Source organism: Ursus arctos, unplaced genomic scaffold (assembly GCF_023065955.2).
Source record: "Ursus arctos isolate Adak ecotype North America unplaced genomic scaffold, UrsArc2.0 scaffold_5, whole genome shotgun sequence".
Taxonomy (NCBI): domain Eukaryota; kingdom Metazoa; phylum Chordata; class Mammalia; order Carnivora; family Ursidae; genus Ursus; species Ursus arctos.
This window is the reverse complement of record NW_026623067.1, coordinates 54,557,964-54,571,832: the sequence shown is the minus strand read 5'-3', so window position 1 is coordinate 54,571,832 and position 13,869 is coordinate 54,557,964. Positions and strand designations below refer to the sequence as shown.

The 13,869-nt window shown below is 37.2% G+C and overlaps 1 long non-coding RNA gene across 1 annotated transcript in view; it reads right to left on the bottom strand.

Moving 5' to 3' along the window:
- The window catches only part of LOC123001044 (uncharacterized), a 420,245-nt gene that overhangs the window by 278,480 nt on the left and 127,896 nt on the right, over nt 1-13,869 (bottom strand). The gene's annotated exons all lie outside the window — the stretch shown is intronic.

The window sequence follows — 13,869 nt, the reverse complement described above, 5'->3', positions numbered from 1 at the left end:
TTCTTCAGTTATTTTTCAAAAAATCATCTTAGCTATCTATAGAGACCATTTGAAGATAATTTGTTTTATAAAAAAGAAAGAAGAGGATCCACATGTAAAAGATCTTCCATTACATCTCTCCATGTCTGGCAAACTAGTCATTAAGCAATTTTTTGCTTAAGAGTTTGAGATTTTTGTCAAAGGTCACACATTCTTTCAGAAGAAGGAAATGAGATGCTATTCTCCCAGTGGAAATTTTACCAGAATTACTTCCTTTGTTTTTTACACCAAAAATACACTTGGATAAATTAATTGTAATTTCTGTGATCGTCTGAATCCTTTTTCAGTGACATAGTCTCTATGTTAAGAAGGCACTCTTCTGAATTACCTCTTATAAGTCCTCATAACCAGGATAAAGGTTTATTCTGGTTTTTTGGACTATAGTTGAGGACTAGAAAGTACTCAAGGAATTCCAAAATTCCGAAAGAGAATATGTTCAAACTAACATTTCTCTGATTTATAGGAAATGTCTACATAATGTTACCTTCAGATTCTTTTATTTTTGTTTTTTCACTCTGGTCTGCAAACTTCAAAAAATGTGTTTTGGACTAAAATCTTTAAATTTAAATTTAATTAAATTTAAATTCTCTTCAGAGAATGGAAGAATAACCAAACTAACAGAGTTACTACAATCAATTCAGCATAGGATAACTTTATATATATAAGCCCTATTAAGTCATATCTTTGTTTTCTTTGAAACATTTTTAGAATATGGGAAAATAAATAGAAATCAAGAGAGAACAGGGCTAGAATGTGAACCAAAACAAACTCAGAAGACAAAGTGCTAGACTGACATGGGGTGGGAACAAGCAGACAGATGTAGCTGAACCATATTTAGAAGTGGTGGAAAAATCATCTCTCATTTACCAGGACAAGATGACAAATAAGTCTTATGTCATGTATGAACCCCATCTGATTGACAGCAGCTGCCTGGAGGGTAGTGCCTGAAAGGGATTCTAAGGCCCTCCTTGGGGACAGCCGCAAACTATTAGATTTTGACATGTCTAATTTAAGCATAAAATAGGGAACGGCAACATATATCCTACGAAAAGAAAGAAGAAATGGAGACTAATAGTAACTAAGCACTTGCTTTGCAACAGGTACTTTATACACGTTCTCCTATTAAATTATCATAGATCCAGTGAGGTTAACACTATAATCTACATTTTATAGATGAGGAACATCATTCACTGAGTGACACTTTGCAAAAGGGGGAGAGAAACAAGGACTTTATGATAGAAGAAAGAGAAGGTGTGTACGAATGACCAGTCCTACAGATGAGCAGTTTGTGAATTGACTTGTCTTCAGGAAGAACCTATGTACACTAATGTCTTCCTACTCCATTGCTTCCAGTGTTTCCAATGCTTCTTATATTTAAGTATCACAAATATTCAGCAGTCTAAATTGTTTCATTCTTCAAGATGTGCCATTATGCTAATTATAACTTCTCTATCAATGGTGAATAATTTTTTCCTTTGGAAATTATTTTACAGTTAGAAAGAAACCTGGTCCAAACTCTCTGATTACTACTGCTCGACCACAGAGATTTTAGAACAATGGAAAGGAAAGCATGTGAGCCCAAGAGCACAGAATTCAACAGTAGTCTCAGCCACTGAGACACTCTGCTACTGACAACTGGATCTGCATCTTGGATTAGTCACTCTCCCCTTTTGGGCCTCAGTTTTCCCACAAGGGGTTGAACCACTCCTTCTAAGGTCTATATGGACTCCCGAGTGCTGTGGTTTGCACAAGTTCAAATGCAAATCTTACTAGAAAGAGTCAGAGAGGCTTTACTGTAAATAATAAATAATATTGCCTGGGAATAAAGAAAATTATTTTATCTGTTCCTTTTTTAAGACATATTGGGCATCTCCCAGGTAAATGCCCTTTGCTGGACACACAGACTCAGGGAGAATCATTCATTTACTCCATGTTAATGTACTGACCACTGGCTTTGAGTAAGGCATTATGGAGGTATGAGAGGAATTTAAAGTTGTAAATCAAGTATAAATGTGCTCCAAACTTAGGAATAATAAAGGTATCTAACTAAAACATAGATCAAAAAGTAAAAAGATTCACAGGAGTTATGCACATAAGTTGCTGTAGGGGATAAAAGGAAGGGTAAACACCTTTTGTGGGGCTATGGAAACAGTAAAAGAAGTTTCCATGGATAGAGCCTTGCAAGCAGGCCTTCAGAAATAAAGAACACTTGGCCACATAGGGAAGAGTGAGAAGAGGAAGACCATCCAGGCAAATGATCCACTGTGAGCAACAGCAAGGAGGTGGGCAAGTACAGAACAAGAATGGAGAAAAGTAAAATATTCACTGTGGCTGGGCTGAAAGGTCCCTGCAGGCAAAGAGTGGCCAATGATAGTGGAAAACAGTACAGAATCTGTAGTGACAAATAAAGGAGTTAAAGACTTTATTTTCTAAGTCAAATCTTTTTGAGCAGGAGAGTAAACATCTCTGTCATCTGCCAGATCTTTCTGGCAGCAGAATGTAAGGCCAACTGGACTGAGAAGACCCTGGGGATGAGTAGGCAAATCAGGAACTACTTCAGGGTCCAACCAAGAACTAACAAGTGCCTGGATTAATATCATTACAGGGAGAATGGGACAGGGCACCCACAAAATCTAGTAATAATCATAACAGCTCACATCCTTTGGGTGTTCACTGTGCACCTTGCACTGTTCTGAGAATAAGTAAGTAAACTCATTTAATCCTCACAACAGTGCTCTGAGCTATGTTCCATTATTTCAGGTTTACAGATGCAGACACTGAGGCACAGAAAGGTTAAAAATTGCCTAAGGACACCCATTAAGGAACCTAACCCTGCTTCCAGAACCCTGTTTCTTAACCCTTCTGGCACACCATGTCCCTGCAGAAGTGAGAGTGACATCGCACAGTCACTGAGGGATGATGACAGGAAGGAGGAGGGAGGATGGGAGTTGATGAGACTCCAAGCCTGGCTGCTGGGAAGGTAGAGGAGCAGCTGTCAAAGGATGGAGGAGGAAAGAGGTGGGCAGGTGTGAAAGAAAGGTAGTGAGTTTACGGCATGTTGCTTTGTACTGGGTGCCATGAATGAAGGTAAATACCAACAATAACAAACGGAGCCCAGGAATGTGAGTGATTGTTGGGATCAAGGATACAGACTCGTGAGGGGGAAAGTTGATGCCATGACACTCCCCAAGCACAGAGTTGGTGAGGGAAAACTTAGGGCAGGTGTTAAGGGAGCATTTAAATAGAAAAGAGGAAATGACAGAAGGGGTTCAAATCAACAATGCCCACAAAGAAAGGGAGTAAGACTGGAGAGCACATGCTATGGAAACTAAAGAAAAAGTGGCTCCAAATGGGAACACACAAAGATGTCAATGGAATTAGGGAGCATCTAGGAAGGCCCTTTCCAGTGAGTTTTATATTTAATAGGATCCCAAAGAAGCAATATCATTTCCACAGAAACTTAACCCACGCTAAAGGACACAGAGAAAATCTATTTTGTCACTGAATGCAACTCAGGCTAAAGAGGTAAAAATGAGCAAATCATTACCTACTTTTCTTTTTAGGGATCCACCATTTGTATATGCGAAAAATCAAATAATTAAAGTATGTGATAAGTTCTCAACTTATCTGTGGCATTTGTTCTACTCTTTGGAACTGCATTAAATGATCAGTTTCACCATCCAAAAGGTAGTAAGCCCAGGGCCTCATTGGCTAGACAAAGCAAGCTGTGGGTCTCTCAGCCCCACCTGCCACTGCATGTGCTATTATACCTCACATAAGATATGTGAAAAATTCATTTTTTAATTTTTTAATTTAGTCAGGGACAGGAGCTCCCATCCCTAACCCCATTGCCTTATGGCTACTTATGCTATGGAAAGATGTGTGGCTTTATGCCAAATAAACCAAAGGTTTATACTCAATAACTGTCCCCTCCCAAGTTTTCTCTGACAAGCCAAGCTGACTCAGTCTGTCCTTTCAGTTCTCAGCCTCCAGACCTGATTTACACTAAACCGATGATTAGAAATGATGTGTCCCTACAGAAGGACAGAGTACAGGACTCTATTTTAGAGGAATGTTGAACTACATTTACAACTCCAATTTTCCCTAATTCTCAGAGGTAACCCTGACATTTGCAAGAACTGTCAGTGACTACCCTGTAACAACCCATCCATATTCCATGTTTATTCTGCTACTGCGTCATTTTTTTTATTTCATTGTTTTTTTGTTTGTTTGTTTGGGGTATCAGCAATGATTCTTACGAACACAATCACATAAGCAACATAAAATGCTGGAAGAAGGAAGGAAAAGCCAAAGAGATTCATATTTAGAAAATTAAATAAATGCCAGTTACATAATTCGAAAGAATAGGCCTTTGCCTAGGCAGCAGCCCACCTCAGGTTCAGTGCCTCTGTCCCCCCACAACCATCTTCTGCCTGTCTCCTGGCTGGCAGAATTCAACTCAGGGAAGAGTACAGCCGTCATTTGATAAAACACATTTAATTTCCAGTGAGGAAAATTAACTGTCTTCACAATACTGCTCTTGATGTAAATATATTGTATATTTAACTCTAAACCACCTACTAATTTGCTTTAAATTGGCCTAATAATAATTATTGCTTAAAGTTATGGCAGTGAAATAGTCTCTGCTTTTTGAAAAGCTAATTTTGACAGCAGGTGCTTTTTATGCCACTGTAATCTTTCCTATAAAGATCATTATCACTTAATTATAAATGGCAGCTTCATTTAGGGTATTTTGGTTCATGATGATGGTTTGATTGATTATTGGAGTTCCAATTCTGCTACATTAATGAGTCCAGTCTACTGGGATTTCCAAAAAGCATCATCAAGATTCTCAGTATCAGCACACATTAGTTCACTCTGTCACAAACCGTTAGCCATGAGGTAATGTTTTATATAAAGCACAAAGACAACTATCTTTTCCTTTTTGGTCAAGAAATTTAAAAAATAAACAAAACATTTGTGTGTGCATTTTCAAATAATATGATTCTTTAGCATCTAACTCAACCACATATGCTTTGAAGAAAACCAATTTAGACAGTGTTTTGTTTGAAGGATATATTTAAAAAAGAATAGTTTTCTAGAATTTAATCGAAAAATATGATGGTTATACATCTCAGACTTTTCATATTTTTAAAAAGTAATACCTATCTTCCTAAAAACCCACTTTTGAATTTTTTCCAAACTATATGATAAGCATAAAAGTCAGCAGATGTGATTACTTACCTTGAAAGTGATGAATCTTTAAGTAAAGACTATGTAGATACATGTCAATCTACATTTGTTTTCCATCAGAGAGAGAGAGATGTTAAATACATCAAATGCAGGGACATTTTGTCCTCTTTGGCAGCCTAACCCAATAGAGAAAGAACATATACAGTTGCCTCTGTCCCCAAACTACTCCTTTTCTAACTTCACTGCCTCTGTCCCCCTGCTAACTTCTTAAAGACATGTAGCTGCATGATTTAGGCAAATCCCTAAGCTTCTTCATGCCAACACTGCCTAATCTATAAAACGATGCTGACAATATGACCGGATGTTGTGCAAACCAAATGGCAAAACCTATGTTAAGCTCTTAGAGTTACTTCCATATATGAAGCATTTAAATATTATAGGAGATTTTATGATCATTATTAAAGAACTGAATGTTTTTATTGGGCTTCTTCTTGGTGTCAGACACTCTACTGAGTAAAAGAATGAAATACAATCTCTCTTCTCTAAGCAGACTACAGTCTATGGCAGCATGTTTTTGCTTGGCCCCTAATCTAAGAATGAATTTTATATTTTCGAAGGGTTGTAAAGAAAAACAAAGAATAATATGCAAAAGACCTATAGGTCTTTGAACTATAGGCCCTCCAACTTTAAAATAGTTATAATCTGGCCCTTTACTGGATAAATTTTCCGAGGGCTGCTCTGGAAGGGTTCTCAGTCTAGTGAGACCAACTAGTGAGTACTACGGGAAGTGTTTCATAAGACACAGAAATGTTCTGGTGAGGGAACACCAGACTAATAATCTTGCTGAGGACAATGGATAGAAAGTCACAGAAGGTCTTACAGTAGAAATTTTCTTTTTTAACTAGGACATGTGTATCATAGAGTAGGTAAAATGTGATCAGCCTCAAAAGGGAAAGGAGTATGCACAAAGAAAAAACAAGATCAAAACACTAGGATGGTATATTCCAGGAACTGTGGTTAACTGGATGTGTTTGCTTATAGGGTGTCTATCTATGTAGAAGGCAGGGTGAGAAAGGGGAAATTTAATGACCTACAATGAATGTGGAAAGAGCCATAATATGAAGGGCCTTAGATGCTCTACTATAGGTTAGAACTTTTACTCGAAAGTAAAAGGTTATCACCAAAGGTTTTTAAGTAGGAGAATGACAAAATCAGATTAGAGATTCAGAACAATAATTCAAGCAATAGTACAAAACCTAAACTATAAAAGAAACTCTGGCTTTGGGTCAAGATGCAATAAGAGGAACCAGATTTAACCATCTGCTTAGCAGCTAAAAAGAACTAGACAACATACATGAAACAAGGTTTTCAGACATTGGCAAGAGGCAGTGCCATATACTGACTCCTGAAAAAGGGGGTAGAAATGAACTAAGCCTTGACTGTCCAGATTCCTGCATGGAGAGAGGTTCTAAGCCTCAGCATAGGAGGGGGAAAACATAGCACATAATGAGGATAAAAATCAATCAACAGAATGAGAAATAATGAAGATTACATAATTGTTAAACAAGTATCTTAAAGGTTATAACTATAATCCAAATGCCCTAATGTCAAAGTAGAGGAAATCTGAGCATGTTAAGTACAGATGTAAAAGATATTTTTAGAACACCTAAACTGAACTCCTAGAGACCAAAAAAAAAAAAAAAAAAAAAAAATACAATGCCTAAAATGAAAAATAAACTGGATAGGATAACTGAATATTAGATACTATTTTAAAAAGTATCAGTGGACCCAAAAACATAATAATAGAAACTACCCATAATGACACACACAGAGGAAACTACTCCTGCCCGCCCCTCAATGGTCTGTGGGATGCATTGAGTTTCTGAAGAAAGAAAAAAGAGGCTGGATAGAAAACAATTCTGAATAAATATGGAAAAAATATTTCAAAAAAGCTTATAAACAATAAACCCACAGATTCAAGGATATAACTAAACCACAAGCACAGGAAACATGCATGTAGTCACAGCAAGGTTCATCATAATCCAATTGGCTAAAAACTAGTGATGAATAGAAAATCATAAAAGTGGGGTTGGGGGAGACATTACATACAGAGAAACAAAGACAAGAATGACAGCAGGGTTTTCCTTGGAAATAATGTGAGGTAGAGGGCACTGAGTAACTCTTTGAAAGACTGAAAGAAAAGAGAACTATCAATATAGAATTTTATACCCAGGTAAAATATCTTTCCAAAACAAGGATTAAATACAGACTTATTCAGAACACACAAAAGCAAAAGAATTCAGAGCCAGCAGACCTGTACTAAAAAGTATATTAAAAGTAGGTCCTTTGGGTAGAAGCAAAATAATGCCTTATGGAAATCTGGATTACCAAAAGGATGAAGAGCTTTTTAATTTTTTAAATTTACTTAAAATATAAGTGACTAAGATAACAAGGGCTTATAACATATATAAAAATAAAATGCATGAAAACAAGAACAAATTAGACACAGAGAATTTCCCAAACTGATAAGACAGCTATGCCAAACCTACAGCTAACATTATATTTAATATTCAAAGACTGGCATCACGAACAAGGCAAAGGTGTCCTCTCTTACTCCTTGTATTCAACATTGTACTAGAGCTTCTAGTAAAGGTAATAAACCAAGATAAAGAGGCAAAAGGGATCTTAATTGGAAAGAAAAAAAAGAATTATGGTGAGTAAAATAAGTCAGAAAAGAATATTCTACTTACATCAAATTATAGGAAATGCACACTGATCTATAGCAATAGGAAGCAGATAGTGACTACCTGAGAACAGAGGTATGTGGGGGAAGACAGTGAGGGACATATTATAAAGGAGCACATGGAACCTCCTGAGAATGAAGGTTATGTTCATTACTTTTATTGTGGTGATGGTTTGAAAACTCCTCAAACTGTACACTTCAAATATATGTGGTTTATTGTCAGTGAATTATAGATCACTAAGTCTGAAAAAAATGATGATGATTAGGATCGAGGTGCAAAGGCAGAGATTCATCTAGGGAATAAGAACAAGAGACAAGAGGATAAATGATTGAGACCAGAGTTGGAAAGGTGACTTCAGGGTTGCCTGGGTGGCTTAGTCAGTTAAGCATCTGACTCTTGGTTTTAGTTCAGGTCATGATCTCATGGTTGCGAGATGGAGCCCTGAGTCAGGCTCCATACTCAGTGTGGAGTCTGCTGGAGATCCTCTCTCTCCCTCTCCTTCTGCCCCTCGCTGCCACTCTCTCTCTCAATTAAATAAATAAATCTAGAAAGAAAAAAGAAAAGAAAAGAAAAGAAAAGAAAAGAAGAGAAAGGAAAAGAAAGAGGGAAAGAAAAGTGACTCTAGGAATTAAGAAAATAATACAAGGTTTCCTTCTGAGGTTGAATGAATAAATGTTCAATGGGGTCTATGGTGTGACTATCAACAGCATTAAGGAATGGAGGAGAAGTGTCTGACTGAAGGGGAAAGAGAATGATTTGAGTTCTAAACATGCCCTATGGGACATCTAACTACAAAGTGAAGAAATAGTTGCATATATAGCATTTAATTTCAGGACAGAGATCTCGGTTGCAGATTCAGATTTTGGAATCATAAGCAATATAGTAGAAAAGTGAGGCACTGGGAGTGGGTGCAAATGCTTAGGGGGAATCCTCAGATTAAGAAAGAAAAAGAAGTGGAGCCATGGGAAATATCAATATTAAGGAATGGGCAGCAGGCTTTGTTCTCTGAGAGTCTCCATCCTCTTTTTATCATCTTATACTCTACTCTCAATTTTCCATTCAGGGCAGATGAAAATAAACCAGCACCATCAGCAACCAGAGATTCACTTCTCTCTAAGAACTGACATTTACAATTTCAACTCAGTCTTGGATCAAATCAAGAACTATTTCATCAGGTTCTCAAGTATATTTACACTCTTTGTATTTATACAAAATACATACTTAACTATTTTCGGGGTAACACATCGTTCCTACATTTTGCTGTGCTTGGTAAGAGACAGTAGAGAACTGGGACAGGCAGGAATGCAAGGAAGACTGGAACAAGTCTTGGAAGATCAAGCTCCTTCATCCTGTTAAATGTATCTCTATTTCCTATGACAGTGTACTGAAATGAGATTTTAATCAATATAAAAAAATCACTATGCTAACAGAAATAGGGAGCCTGGGTGGCTCAGTCAGTTGAGTGACTGCCTTCAGCTCAGGTCATGATCATGGAGTCCCAGGATCAAGTCCCACGTTGGGGGGGGGGGGGAGTCCCTGCTCGGCAGGGAGTCTGCTTCCCCCTCCGATCTTACCCCCTCTCATGCGCTCTCTCTCTCTCTCTCTCTCAAATAAATAAATACAATCTTAAAAAAAAAAAAAAAAGATAACAGAAAAAGAATTTTCTACTCTAAATTCCTCTGTGCTTACCAAGAAAAAACAAAGGGGCAGGGGGTCCAACTGAAAACTGTCCTTTAATGACCAAGCAGACAGAGATGCTCTCCCTTTAAGTAAAATACTACACCCAAGGCTACCACTACTTCCTTCCCTGTCTATCCCAGCCCCTGATGCTCTATGTGCTTAGAGAAAATAAACCTGTTCACATAATCACTATCTCTAATGACAAAAATTTCTTTTCTGATTTCTTAAAAAAAAAAAATCTGAAGAGTCAAAGCATCTTTATTATTTGTTCAGTTTAAATAATTCAAACCTCTCAGCCCCGGAAACTTCAAAAACTAGTGGAAAACAAATTAAGCAGCTATAGAAGAAAGAATTCTTCCCTAGATATCCTTACATGCCAAGGAGCATCGAGGCAGTATTTTGACTTGGCAGGGAAAAAGATCGCAGTCAAACAAGGCCACCTCTTGCTCTCTGACATTTAACTTGATCTTTTATTTTTTTTTCCCCCCACCTTCCATATGTAGACCAAATTCACTCATAAAACTAACTCATCAAACTGACTTCCCTGCAGATTTAAGGATAGAGCCAGGTACTGCATAACATTTGAAGATTTGTTTTTGTTTCTGTATTCTTGAGTCACATGATGGACTGCAAACTATCCCTTCTTTCTGGTCAACTCAGAAATTCAAGTGTTTCCAGTATGAATATTAGCAGAGATGACAACAGTAAAGCTTCAATTCAATGGAATAGGCAAAGAATTCTAAATTTCACTACACAGATATGTAGATAGGGCCCCCCTGAGGACTTCCTTTCACAGGAAGATAAATTAATGGTTTTCAAGGAACTCCTTTTGTGATTATTCCTGCTGGTCTTATAGTGGTTGTTGACTATAATTTTGCAGATCACAGACAGAACACATGGCATGGTAAAACCATCATCCTCATAAAAGGATGTGTTACTTGCTAACACTAGCCGATACTAACATCATTTACTTTGTTTTTAATCATCTGAGATATACTTTGCATCCAAGAAAAACAATTTAACTGATTATCTGGGGAGCAAAGGTAGAACTAAAGAGCAAAATAAGGGCAATTAGAGCAGAAAGTCCAAATCTGAATGCAGAAGGCTAAATTAATCTCTAGTCTCTTGAAGATTTGCTGGTCAAGGTCTTAACCTAGTATGTTCATCAAATCTATTATTCAAGCAGGCTTTTTTGAGTTTTAAACGTTTTAACAGCTTTCTTTTCATTGCCTTACCATCAAGTTTTTTTCTCATGTGTCCTCTTCCCTTACTTCTAGCTTTCATCTATTTCAAAAGAATTAACAGTACTTGGACCTCCTACACAATGACCCTCAAAGAGACTGTGCACACGGTTTAGTTAAAAATACAATATGAGAGGGAGAGAAATATGTCTAAAATAACTGGTATTTTAAAAATAGCAACATGTAATCCAAAAGAATGGAATTACTCAAATGAGGCAGCCCCCTGAGGAAATACATGACAATAACCCATAAAAAGTAATTAAAACATTCCTGGTGTACTCCAAAGTAGCCAGAAGAATTTAATTACAAACTTCATGGCTACATTATGAAGATTTATACCAAGGCTAGAAGCAAGAAGTGCCCAAGCCTGGAAGGACTTAATCACAGAGCATCATCATTACATCTCTCTCAGGGAACCACTGATCTCTCCTCTTACAGAAGCATTTGTCACTGTTTCTGAAGAGCAGTCACACCAACTTTTTCAAATACCCTGTGAACCTCGAAAGTGACACTGACGGGGAAGGGCAAAGATGTCATAACCAGATCTTTTGTGAGAAAAGTTAATAGGAACATCCACATCTAGAATGGTCAACAGTCATCACAACACCAGAGTATACAACCAACAAAGCATACTCTGTCCGGTGCTATAAGTAAGGTGGGCAACTTCTAACACAATGGCATTTAGGATTCGCCATCAGACTTCATTTGCCCTAGAATAACTGACCTCCTACCAAATTAGAGTTACCTAAGATTTGAGTCATTAGAAACAAGAATAGATTAAACAACAAAAAGTGATATTATTTCCAGAAAGCTTCTTTTGCAATATAGGCACTAATTAGGAGCAGATAAGGCAGGTCTTATCCTACTGTCTCAGATCATGATTCTGAGGATGCTTATGGCTACAAATAAAAAGAAAAAAAACAAAAACAGACTCAATTAGAAACTAGAAAATTAGAGTTTTCAATCAATTAGAAAATTTATGATCCCACATATAGGAATTAATGATCTCACATACAGGGAAGCTCGAGACACACACTGTGGTACACTAAGAAATATATTTGGTCTCTGTCCCTGATTCCTGGCACAAAGCTCCTAAAACACTTGGTGTTTCCTGAGTGATAGGGGCATCTTTTGTTATTCATTATCAGCTCTGTTCTATCACACTTGGGTTTATGCTAATGAGGTGACTTAGGGTGAGGTCCCCAAACAGCCCCATGATGGGGCTGGTCACCAGAAAGACTAAGTGACTAGAGGATTGGAACTTTCAGTCCTACCTACAAACCTCCAGAACAGGATAAAGGGATAGAGATCAAGCTCTTAAAAAAATCTTGAGCAATGAAAACTCTTGAACAACCCATCCTCTTATACCTTGACCTATGCACCTCTTCCGTTTGTGCTCTAAAACTTACCCTTTATAGTAAAGTGTTTTCCTGAGTTCTTAGTGTGGAAGGTCATCAAAAGACATGACCAGTGATTAACCCAAAGTTGGACTCAGGCACTTGGAGGCTCCTCACCCCCTCCACTGTCCTTGGAATGTGGGTTCCACTTGCCCTTCCTGCTTCCAGAGGCTGCTCAAGGACAGGGCCTTGAGATGGTAATGTGGTACTGAAGTCACCTATACATGACTAGACCCAGTAAAGACCTCTTTACCAACTTCTAAGATTTGGTAGGCTGTTGTGGGGTTCCACTCATCCTGCTGCAACCCAAGACATGCCTCATATGTGAGTTCCTTTTGCTTATTAAAACTGACACCTAACAACCTGGAGTAGCCTGCCTCTTTCTTAGGTCTCTCCCGCCATTTGTATACAGAGTTTATGGTTAGGCCTCTTTCTAAAGTTTTTGTTAGAAGGAATCTCTCCTCAACTTAGCATCAAGTTGCTAACCAACCAATTTTTCTCTTCTCTTTGCTCCGATACCTATTACAGATACAGAAATGGTTTTAAAAGTCCATCCTGTGCCTCTATTTAGCAACTCATAAGTAATCCCTAGAGTAAAATTCAAGTCATCATGCTTGCCTGCTCCCTGAAGCTTGTTCTATAATTAGCATAATTAGTCAAAGGTGGCTAAATGGGGAAATCATATCATTTGCTTCCCAAGAACATGCCCTGGGATGCCTCGCTAGTGTTTTTCACTAATGAAGAGAGGAAAGATTGTGTAAACCTTGCTCCTCAATTGAACTCAAAGCAGAGTTAATTTCCAATATCCAAATTACTTACACTTTAAGACTAGCTCAGAGTTGATTCCATATTCACCAATACGTTTAATTAAATCACACAAAACAAAATTACTACCTAGGGTGATATTTTGTCTAAGTTCAAATTCTTCATAATCACCAGATTTGGGACAATAAACAAAGTGGCGATTATTTGAAGCATAAAGGACAGACTGTTTTATAAAACTGATGCCTCCTCCCAAAGAATCAAGTAATAACACAGAATTCTTAAAAATTACTTCAATCTCCCAAATTACCATAGATGTTTGGTAGACAATTTTCTAGACCTCTCTTTGTGAATATAGATAAGTAAAAGATGAGTAGATAGATTTATGGATAGACTGGGATCATTTTATTAAAATAGATCCATAGTATATATTCTATTTTTTACCAAAAGCTTGAATTTAATTTTACTTGAATTTAGCATAGTAAAATAAAGTGAAATTTAAGTAATAGCTAGATTTTAGACAGATTCTTCCAGTTTTAAAAATATATAAAACCTTTAAGAACAATTTTCTTTAACTTTAGGCAATATCCATTGATGCCCTATAAAGATAATGTATTAATTTAACATATCTTCCCATTTAACCTTCCTGACATCCCTAGTCATATCATTTTATATGCACAATGCCTGTACTAAGATTCAGTTCTACCATCAAAGTTCTTAGAGTGGTTTCAAGTTTTAAACTTAAAAGGACTCCAAGATGAATATCACTTCTTTTACAACATCTTTTCCATGTGTTCTTTATTTTGATTCACC